The sequence below is a fragment of the Nicotiana tabacum genome, chromosome 21, assembly GCF_000715075.1.
Source record: "Nicotiana tabacum cultivar K326 chromosome 21, ASM71507v2, whole genome shotgun sequence".
Taxonomy (NCBI): Eukaryota; Viridiplantae; Streptophyta; class Magnoliopsida; order Solanales; family Solanaceae; genus Nicotiana; species Nicotiana tabacum.
The window spans coordinates 4,761,440-4,773,321 of NC_134100.1; positions in this window are offsets into that span (position 1 = coordinate 4,761,440).

An 11,882-nucleotide genomic window follows, 5' to 3' on the forward strand; every position below is an offset into this window, starting at 1 on the left:
AGGTATTTCCTGACACAAATATTGTATTTGCCCCTGTTTTAAATCAAAGAAAACTTCGTTAGTTTAAAGCAGGGTGGTTGACTGGGGTATTCTTGCCGATGGTGATGCTTCTCTTCGTTTCTCTTTATTGCCTTGGAATGGTTGAAAAGACTGTTTTGTCCTTGTAATTGATCCTTGATCTCTTCGCTTCTCTTCCCCTCTGTATGTTTTCCTTCAAACCCTTTTAACTGTAATCATATGTCCCTTATGACTTTGTTGATCCACTTTTGATTTCACCTTTCTTACACCCATATCTTTTATCTCCCACCTTTCGTGGCTGTATTTTGTAACCTTGAATCTTGGTAGTATACCTTGACATTCCTTCTTATTTGTTTGGAATAAAACTTATCTCAAAGCTTTTAGAAAAGTAAGATTATTAGTGACGAAATAACGCTGATTTCGACAATTATAGAATGAAAAGAAAAATCCAAGTTTGGATGACTGTTGGAGAAAGAATAAAAACTTATCTGATTGGAGTTACCGGCACCAATGATCAGGGTATGCATTTCGGATTAATCAACCCAGTCTTTTAATCAATCTCCTTTCAGTTGTCTCAAAGAGTTTTCATCGATAAACTTTCCTCATTTTTTTTCACTTCCTTTTTGCCTTAGGGTGCCTATGAAGGTTTTCACCAATAAGACTCTCTCATTTTACTTTTCTCTCAACTTCCGTCGCCTTATGGTGCCCGTGTGGGTTTTCACCTGTAAGACTCTCTCATTTTTACTTTCTTTTCTTGTTTGTACCAGAGTGTTATGAACCATCTTCATTTGCTTGTCTCAGCATTTTTCTAAGATTGATCGAAAGGTCTTTTTGGTATGGGGTTAGAAATGGAAAAGGTATTAAAAGCTAAACGGTTCTTGGTATGGGTTAAAAATTACAACTCTTGGAATCTTTTTTCTTATTTCCAATACAATTTCTGCCCCAGTTTCTGATTGGGGTCGCTTGACATAACTTTTTGTGCACATCATGTATATTGTGCACCCTATGACCGAGCCGTGAGGCGCCTACGTATCCTTCTTTGAGGAATCAGGTCAAACGTAGTTCACTAAATAATAGTGATTTTTTTTATTACTTATTTCATACTTGATTTTTTATTGATTCCAAGAGAGGGTAGGAAAGAAATATATATATTTTTTTATTGCTTCCAAGAGGGGGTAGGAAAGAAACAAGTATGGCTCAAAAGGGGGGAAACAAAGGGTATAGTGTTTGGATAGCAGAATAAATTGCCTTTGTCATTCCAATCTTCGAAATAATGCTAAATACAAACATTCAAAAATTTTATGCATAATATCTCTTTACCGCGTCAGAATTGATCGCCATATCTATGCATTTGCCTTCAATATCTTTTAAACATAGTGCACCATTTAATAATACTCTGGTCACAATGAATGGTCCTTGCCAATTCGGGGCAAATTTGCCTTTTGCCTCGACCTGATGTGGAAGAATACGTTTCAGCACATGCTGACCTACTTCAAACTTCCGGGGACGCACCTTTTTGTTGTATGCTCTTTCTATTCTTCTTTGATATAATTAACCATGACATACTGCGGTCAATCGTTTTTCATCAATCAAGTTTAACTGTTCCAGACGGGTTTTGACCCATTCATCATCATCAATCTTTGCTTCGACGATGATCCGAAGGGAAGGAATCTCAACTTCCGCGGGAATTACTGCTTCAGTGCCGTATACCAACAAATAAGGAGTTGCTCCTACTGAAGTGCGAACAGTAGTGCGGTATCCCAATAATGCAAATGGTAATTTTTCATGCCATTGTTTTGAACCTTCTATCATTTTCCAAAGTATCTTCTTTATGTTTTTGTTGGCTGCTTCTACTGCTCCATTCGCCTTGGGCTGATATGGGGTAGAGTTACGATGTGTAATCTTAAACTGTTGACATACTTCCTTCATTAAGTTGCTGTTAAGATTAGCACCGTTATCTGTGATGATCACCTTCGGGATTCCGAATCGACATATGATATTTGAATGGACAAAATCGACCACAGCTTTCTTGGTCACTGATTTGAATGTCTTGGCCTCAACCCATTTGGTAAAATAATCAATAGCTACCAGAATGAACCTGTGCCCATTGGATGCTGTCGGCTCAATTGGTCCAATCACATCCATGCCCCAAGCAACGAAGGGCCATGGTGCCGACATTGTGTGCAACTCGGATGGTGGAGAATGAATCAAATCTCCGTGTATTTGGCATTGATGACACTTGCGCACAAAACTGATACAATCTCGCTCCATGGTAAGCCAATAGTAACCGGCTCGGAGGATTTTCTTTGCCAACACATATCCACTCATGTGGGGTCCGCAAACTCCTGAATGTACTTCAGACATGACAGTTGTAGCTTGTCTGGCATCTATGCATCTTAATAATCCAAGATCTGGTGTTCTTTTATACAAAACTCCTCTGCTTAAGAAGAATCCATTTGCCAATCGCCTAATGGTCCTCTTTTGATCTCCTGTGGCTTGTGCGGGATATATCCCCATCCTGATATACTCCTTGATGTCGTGGAACCATGGTTCACCATCAAATTCTTCTTCAACCATATTGCAATAAGCGTGCTGATCGTGGACTTGAATATGTATTGGATCTACATAAGCTTTGTCCGGATGGTGCAACATTGATGCCAGGGTAGCCAATGCATCGGCAACCTCATTATGGATTCTTGGAATATGTTGGAATTCCACTGATTGAAACCGCTGACAAAGATCATGTAGACATTGTCGGTATGGTATGAGCTTCAAGTCTCGGGTTTCCCATTCTCCTTGAATTTGATGTACCAAAAGATCTGAATCTCCCATGACTAAGATTTCTCGGATACCCATGTCTGCGGCTAGCCTTAACCCCAAAATACAAGCTTCATATTCAGCCATATTATTGGTGCAATGAAATCGCAATTGAGCCGTAATAGGATAGTGATGCCCTGTTTCAGAAATGATTACAGCTCCTATTCCGACTCCTTTCATGTTAGCGGCTCCATCGAAGAAAAGTTTCCAGCCAGGCTTTTCAATTCGCTCCACCTCATCGATATGCATTGTTTCTTCGTCAGGAAAATAAGTTTTCAACGGCTCATATTCCTCATCGACCGGGTTTTCGGCTAAATGATCGACCAGTGCTTGAGCCTTCATTGCAGTTCGAGTCACATAGATGATGTCGAATTCTGTGAGCAATATCTGCCACTTTGCAAGTCTTCCCGTTGGCATAGGCTTTTGAAAAATGTATTTCAATGGATCCAACCGAGAAATGACGTAAGTAGTGTAGGATGACAAATAGTGTTTCAATTTTTGAGCTACCCATGTTAGGGCGCAACAGTCTTTTCCAAATGAGTATACTTAACCTCATAAGCTGTGAACTTCTTGCTAAGGTAGTAGATGACTTGTTCTTTTCTGCCAGTGAGGTCATGTTGCCCCAATACACAACCAAATGAATTTTCCAAAACCGTCAAGTAAAGAATCAAAGGTCTTCCTGGCTCTGGTGGGACCAACACGGGTGGGTTTGACATGTACCCTTTTATTTTATTGAACGCTTCTTGACACTCATCGGTCCATTTGACCGCATCATCCTTTTTTAACAATTTGAAAATTGGCTCACAGGTTGTTGTGAGCTGAGCAATAAACCTGCTGATGTAATTTAACCTTCCCAACAAACTCATTACTTCAGTTTTGTTTCTTGGAGGTGGCAGTTCTTGGATGGCTTTGATCTTTGATGGGTCTAGCTCGATGCCTCGTCGACTGACTATGAATCCCAGCAACTTTCCAGATGGAACTCCAAATGCGCACTTGGCAGGGTTAAGCTTGAGGTTGTACCTGCGAAGTCTTAAGAAGAACTTCCTCAAATCCCCAACGTGGTTGGCCTGATGCTTTGATTTTATGATCACATCATCCACGTATACCTCAATCTCCTTGTGTATCATATCATGAAACACTGTGGTCATTGCTCTCATATAGGTTGCTCCGGCGTTCTTTAAACCGAATGACATTACCCGGTAGCAATAAGTTCCCCATGGTGTGATGAATGCCGTCTTTTCTGCATCTTCTTCATCCATTAGAATTTGATGATACCCGGCATAACAATCCACGAAAGACCCTATATCATGCTTGGCACAATTGTCGATCAAAATATGGATATTAGGTAATGGGAAATTATCCTTTGGACTTGCTTTGTTGAGATTGCGATAGTTGACGCATACTCTAATTTTGTCGTCTTTCTTTGGTACAGGAACGATATTAGCCAACCAAACAGGATATCGAGTGACTCGAATGACCTTTGCTTCCAATTGTTTGGTGATTTCTTCCTTAATTCTCACACTCATATCAGGCTTGAATTTTCTCAGCCTCTGCTTGACAGGAGGTACCGTTGGATCGGTGGGCAATTTGTGAACCACTAAATCAGTGCTCAGGCCCGGCATGTCGTCATATGACCATGCAAAAACATCTTTGAATTCTATGAGCGCTTTAATTAATTCCTCTCGGATCTTTGGTTCCAGATGGACACTTATTTTAGTTTCTCGGATATTACTCGTGTCCCCTATATTGATGTCCTCGGTATCACTCAAGTTAGGTTTGATTTTTTCCTCAAAGTGAATTAAATCTTTACTAATCTCTTCAAAAACCTCATCTTCATCATATTCTGATTCATAATCACAATATATTTCTTGAATTAATACTTCAGAACCAGATTGATTTTTAAGACTGGGCTGAGGATTCCTCATGCATTCCATATCACTAGAGCCAGCGTAAAAAGAACTGTACAGAAAAGAAAAAAAAAGAAAACTATCAGGAATGATAATAAAAAGGGAACTGCTTTTTATTGGATGATGAAAGATAACAAGGTTTTCACACTTCAAACAAACTGTAAGATAAGCTTTGGGATTACAACCCTGAAGTAACCCAAACAAACTGAAAGAAAATCAAAATAAACTACCAAGACTCCTTTCGAATTGGGAGAGGAGTGACTTTCCAATTATTGAGCTTTGTTTCTGGCCCAACGAATTGAACTTCTGTGTTGCTACACCCTTCTCCGCTTTCCAACATATTCACATTACTAAACAATTTCTCGAACCTTTTAATTAATTCCTCCTCAGGATTGACCCGGGATTTAGGAATTGTTGTTATCGGGCGATTTCTAGCACCGGTCTTGACAAAAGATTTTGACAGATGTGGGACTGGTTTTGGAAGATCCCATGCCTTATGTTTCAACTTTCTAGCCTTTATCACGTCATTTACGGTGGGTATGAACCCCAAACCGAATGTTCCCCAGTTCTCGGGGAGAGATACTGGTTGTATAATTCCTTGCAAAGATAAACCCAGACCTTTGCCGGGTATAAAGCCATTCTTTAACATTTCATAAGCTACCATGACTGATGCAGAGGATATCTTTGGATTTGGAAGGTATTTCCCCTCTGGAATTTTCTCTATCGACACTGTGTCGGTCACTTGGTATACCCATGGTCCCTGGTCATTTTCTGTTCCCTCGACCGGTACAATGGTACTGCTGTGAGCATTTAAATTTTCTTCTCCATGCACGACTACTTCTTGATGATCCCATTCAAACTTGACAGCCTGATGTAGTGTTGACGGGACTGCTTTAGCAGCATGGATCCATGGTCGACCCAACAACAAGTTGTAAGAAACAGTTATGTCCAACACTTGGAATTCCATTGTGAATTCAACTGGCCCTATTGTTAGTTCCAACACTATGTCGCCAAATGAATCTCTGCTTCCACCGTCAAATCCCCGTACGCAAATACTATTTTTCTGGATCCTCTCCTCTTTAATTTTTAATTTGCTTAAAGTGGAGAGAGGGCAGATATTTGCACTTGACCCATTGTCAACCAATACCCGGGTTACTACGGAGTTTTCACATTTCACGGTGAGGTAAAGAGCTCTGTTGTGCTCAGTACCTTCCACAGGTAATTCGTCATCAGCAAATGTAATTCTGTTTGTCTCAAAGATTCTGTTGGCTATTTTTCCCAAATGATTTACAGAGATCTTTTCAGGAACATGAGCCTCATTCAGGATTTTCATCAAAGCCAGACGGTGCTCCTCTGAATGGATCAGTAATGACAACAATGAAATTTGAGCGGGGGTCTTCTTTAATTGATCCACAACAGAATAATCATGGAGTTTCATTTTTCTTAAAAACTCCTCCGCCTCTTCTTCCGTCACAGCTCTCTTTGTTGGCGTTGGATTGTTTTTAGTTTTTCTTAACTCTTCGGGAGTAAAACATCTTCCCGAACGAGTCAAGCCTTGCACCTCACACACTTCTTCCTTGATTTCTTTGCCTTTGTACATTACAGTCACCCGTTCATAGCTCCATGGGATGGCTTTGTTGTTGATGACCGGTAGCTGGATTACAGGTGCAATAATAACCCGATCTGTACGGGCTCCTTCCACGAATACAATGGGTTTGTTAGCAACCCCTGGTACTATCACTTTCGGCCTTTCTTGTTTTGCAGCAACTTTGCTCGATGATCCCCCATCAACTATCATAGATGGTTCATCACCATTTTTGTTCTGCCTAGACACCGGCTTCTCCTCTATTAACTGCTTATCTGGCTTGGTTTCATGAGACTTGATCATCATGACAGTTTGTGACGGCTTCTTTGTCTCCCCATCAGCTTGTATGATTTCTATCATATTAGCCTCTTGATGGGCTGGCATTGGATTTCTATTGATATTTGGGGCTTCGGGGGTTTGAACCTCGATTTTATTAGTATCAATCAGCTCTTGTATTGCATTTTTCAAATGCCAGCATTTCTCCGTATCATGGCCTGGTGCACCGGAGCAATATTCACAGCTAATGGTGTAATCCAGATTCTTTGGAGGAGGATTGGGTAGCTTGGATTGTATTGGTCTCAGCATGTCTAGCTGTCTCAGCCTGTGGAACAGACTAGTGTAAGACTCTCCCAATGGAGTGTAAGTTTTCTTTTTCTATTCCCTTTCTCCCCTGAATGCGGGCCTAGGCCTGAAACCTGGTCCGGGATAGGCTCGTGGGTAAGTATTTGGTGTGACAGGAGCACGCCAATTGGTGTGAACAGGTGGCTGATTGTATGCTTGAGCATGGTTAATGGAAAAATGAGGTTCTGAAGGGTGATAGTAGTGTTGGGATGAATCATGGTGGTAAGCTGATTGGCGAGTTCGTTGTTGATTATAGTAAAGCGGTGAACCTCTGGGTCCCGGCCAAATTCCTGAATCAACTACTGCTGCTTCCTCCCTCTTCTTTCTTCCAATTCCTCCTACCCCGCCTTGAATAGCTTGAGTAGTTGCCTTAATTGCTGAATAGCTCATGATTTTATTTGTCTTGAGGCCTTCTTCCACCATACCTCCCATCTTCACTACTTCGTTGAATGATTTCCCAACCGCTGAAACCAAATGGGCATAGTAAGTCGGTTCCAAGGCTTGAAGGAAGTAGTCTACCATTTCGCTCTCTTTCATAGGAGGATCCACTCTTGCTGCTTGTTCTCTCCACCGAAAACCATACTCTCTGAAACTTTCATTGTGTTTCTTCTCAAATTTTGTCAAAGATAATCGATCTGGGATGATTTCCAGATTGTATTGGAAATGGTATGCGAATGCCTGTGCCAGGTCATCCCAGGTGTACCATCTCTCATGGTCCTGGAGTGTATACCACTCCAAAGCTGATCCACTTAAACTTTGACTGAAATAAGCCATCAATAATTCATCCTTTCCCCCAGCTCCTCTCATCTTGCTACAGAAACCCCTTAAGTGGGCTACTGGGTCGCCGTGCCCGCTGTATAGGTCAAATTTGGGCATCTTGAAACCAACTGGTAATTGTACATTGGGGAATAAGCATAAATCTTTGTATGCTACACTGACTTGCCCGCCTAATCCTCGCATGTCTCGGAACGATTGTTCTAGACTTTTGACCTTCCTGAATATCTCTTCTTGTTCAACATTTTTAGTTGGCTTGTCAATTTCGGTTGGGAGATCAAAACGAGGAGCAGTTGAATTAATTTAGGAGGCTTTGAGGGTGGGCTCCGGGGGGCAATATTGGTTGTCCTGGGCCTAGAATGTAGGCTCACTAGGAGATTTGTGGAATGTAGCAAGGGGAGGTGCTACGAAAACAGGAGTCATAGGTGGAGGAAAATATTGAACGGGTTTCGGAGGTGGAGACTGCGGTGTCTGAGAGGTGGTGCCTCGGTAGTGCTGGTAAATGGGGAAGTTTGGGGATAATTCAGTGGTAATATTATCCTGAGTTTGGGTCATTGATGGAGCAAGGTTATTTGGGTAAGATGGGGGTAACTGTCCTGTAGACCAGGCTTGGTACATCTCAGCCATTTCCTGCTTGAGCTTAAACATCTCTTCTTTCATTTTCCCGACATCCATCTCCTCTATCTCCATACCTGTGTCAACATCTGGGATAGACATACTTTCGGGTATTGGTCCTTTTGATCTTGTGTGATAGTGATAATATGCCAGTATACTCTTTAGAGAAACTAACTGCTTGAATTCTGAAAATGAACAAACTTGTTAGTTTTGAGAGTTTAACACATATATAATCACACGTTGAGATGCAATGCTCCTAGACAAATAATCCCTTTCTATTATGCATTTGCTCGGCTGCTTGTGTCGTCCCAGCTTTCTTGATTTTTTTTTATTGTTATTCACTTTTATTTATTATATATATCTTTTATCGTGGTGGTCGAATCTTAGAGATTGCCTACGTATCATGTCTTACATGAATCAGACCTTGCGTAGTTCGGACTAAAGGCAATCACTTTTATTCATTACACAAAGATGGAATTACATTTAAAAACTTTAAGAAAATAGCTTGAAACACACACACTTAAATCAAAATAAAAGATACAATTCTTAACATCTCACAGCATGCCCCACTTTCCACTTTTGTTGTGAAATATTGGATTATCTGCTCAATGTGGGGCTTGACCTGGATGGCCTCCCAGCGTACGATACATCCTTTCCAACTCCATTGCTAGATGACGAGCAAAAGTGGGCGCATGCTCTGTAAACCTTTCACAATCCATTCCTTGGCAGTTTATATAACTTTGAGATGTGAAGACTGCCAGGTCGTGGATTTGTGCCCTGAAACCTTGGAGACGTTGGTCTTGGTCTTGCAATTGCTGCTGACGAGTGGTGGCTATATCTCTAACACGGTTTTCACGATCTAGAGCTGATTCTAACAGTGCTCGGAGTCTGGCCTGCTCTAATCTTGTTTGCGATCTTTCCCTGTCGAGGTCTGCTTGTTGATGTTCTCTGTTGCATCTTCTTGCCTCTTCTAGTTGTGCACGAAGCTGGTCTTCTGATCGCATCCAATAGTCTTTTTCCTTCTTGAATTGTGCCTTGTCTTTTTCGGATTGCCTATCTTGGCGTTCCTTGTTAGATCTGGATTCTTCGTTTAATTGTTGGATCCTTTCTTTTGCTTTGCTCAATGCCCTTTCATTTTCCGCAAGAATGGAATCATAATCTTGCATTCTTTCAAAGAGATTGGCGATGGTTTTTTGATCCTTCCAGCTCCTCTTTGGCGTTTCAGAAACTCTTTTCATTTTTTGGAATCGAGCATGAAGATTTTCATTCTCACAAGATAGACTCTTTTTCTCGCCTTCGGCTTCTTGTGCTTGCAAATCTTTCTCCAAACTGAAGCTTCTTAGATTTTCTTTTAGGGCATGGATAGTTGCTTTGTACCCTTTTTCCTTTTCTCCCCAGATCAACCGTTCTTGGATTTTATCATTGAAGTTTTGAACATGGGGTCTTTTTGTTGGACTTCTTAGCTCAGGCTCTGGTACATCATCCACGCGAGACCGTTTTTCAAACCACCTTGCATATCCAGGATTTATCTCACCCTTTGTAGCGTCTGGGACTTGAGTATCACTTTTCAAGTATCGGTACCCATTCCACATCTGCTGAAGTAGAGCCTCGGGAATAGTGGCTTCTAGGTGTAATTCGATTACTTGCACACTCAAATCTTCATCATCAGGAACTATTTGATATCTCCCTAATTGCCTTAGGACTCTCAGTGGTGCATACGGCTGAATGCTTCTCAATCCCAATAGTAGTAGATAACTATTTGAGGTTGACATGTGTATTACTTCCCTCATCGGGAGCCATCCCAGAGTCCATTCAATTTGATTTGCCGTTAAAGCCTTTAGATGAGATACCCATGCTTCTATCCCTTCTGGAGCCTGATAATTTTTTGTTCTTTCCTCATAGCTCTCGATGCAATTATCATTGTTTGACCCATACTGTATGATCTTGGGCTGTTGTTGGAGATGCTCCATCACCCACATTTGCAACAAAATTTTGCATCCTTCGAAGACCTTTGCTCCTGATTTACATAAAGTCAAAGCCCGATAAATGTCTGATAGAATGATGGGGACAAAGGTGTGATTTTCTTTGGTGGTGAGGATTTGCACAATTTTTGCGGTGCGAATATCAATTGTTCGCTCTTTGTTTGGAAAGACCATGACTCCTAGAAAAGCCACCATGAAAGCAAAGCGACGGTGAATCTGCCAAGTGTCTTTGTTTTGCTTATTGGTAAGGCCTTTCTCATGAATTTCGAGCCCATCTGACTTTCCGAACCTTAGGCCTTTCTCATGAATTTCGAACCCATCTGACTTTCCGAACCTTGAATACAAAAAGTTGAAGGAACAACATCCATTGATGACATTGCTTTTCCTGATTTGACTGCTGATGTTCAGAAGACCGAAGAATCGATGTACCGAAGGAGCCTTTGTGAATATCAAGCTTTGATTTCTTAGACTTCCGTCAAAACCAGCATATCCAGCTATCTCCTCTAATGTAGGAGTAAGCTCGAAGTCAGAGAAACGAAAAACATTATGAGCAGGGTCCCAAAAAGTTACTAACGCTGCAATCAGATCATCACGGGGTTTAACTTTCATAATTTCCGTGAGATTTCCCAAATGCTTGACGACCCATTTTTGACCATCTTCGCCTAAATCATACCACCACATTTGAAGTTGAAATAGAAATTCTTCTGTACTCGTGGACGAGGGGCTTTGTGTGGTGCTCATTTTGTATCTGAAATTTAATTTTAATAAAGTCAAAAATTCATTTTGAAAATTTATACTAAAAAAAAATCATTTTCGATTTTTTTTTATTTGTTAGATACCTTTATTTCAAGATTTAAAACTATATTTTTTTTTTGATTTTTTTTTAAAAAAACCCATTTTATTCCTCTCTTCTCACCATGATTTCATTTAAGCTGGTCAACAAGCATGTTCGAGGCAAATAAATGCACAAGTAGCAAGTAGGATGCATCATGATGGTCTTTTTATTTCGGGTTCACCTGTCCTAGACAGACCCAACCCCTGTGTTGAGTCTCCAAGGCCAAATGTACATGATGCAAATATACGTTCCTACTAGGGATCCGGTACATGGCTGAGTTATTCTAAGTGAAAAACCTGAGGTTGATTGTTCTAAACCTGGCTTACCCAAACGGACAGTTTGAGCCGAAGCGGGGGCAACGTACCGGGAGCACGAAAGTCTGCCCGGCCTAGTTACTTGTCCCAACTCCGTCTTATTTGGTATGACTTTAACAGAAAGGTGGGTCACGCGCACGTGTACACCAAAATTCAGAAGACTCAGAAAGAAGGGGGTTTCGTAGCAGTTGTATATATTCACAATTCAAATAATATTAAAGCGGTAAAAAGCAACATTTAGCATATTAACATATAAACAGTTGAAAATCATATAGTAAATAAAGCCAAATAACACAGATATTTTAAGCTCGAATTCTTTAAACCCTGAACCAATGGTTTTGGGTTACAGTAACAATAAAATTCCCCAGCAGAGTTGCCAGAGCTGTCGCACCTCCTTTTTACCGCGCCCGCGGG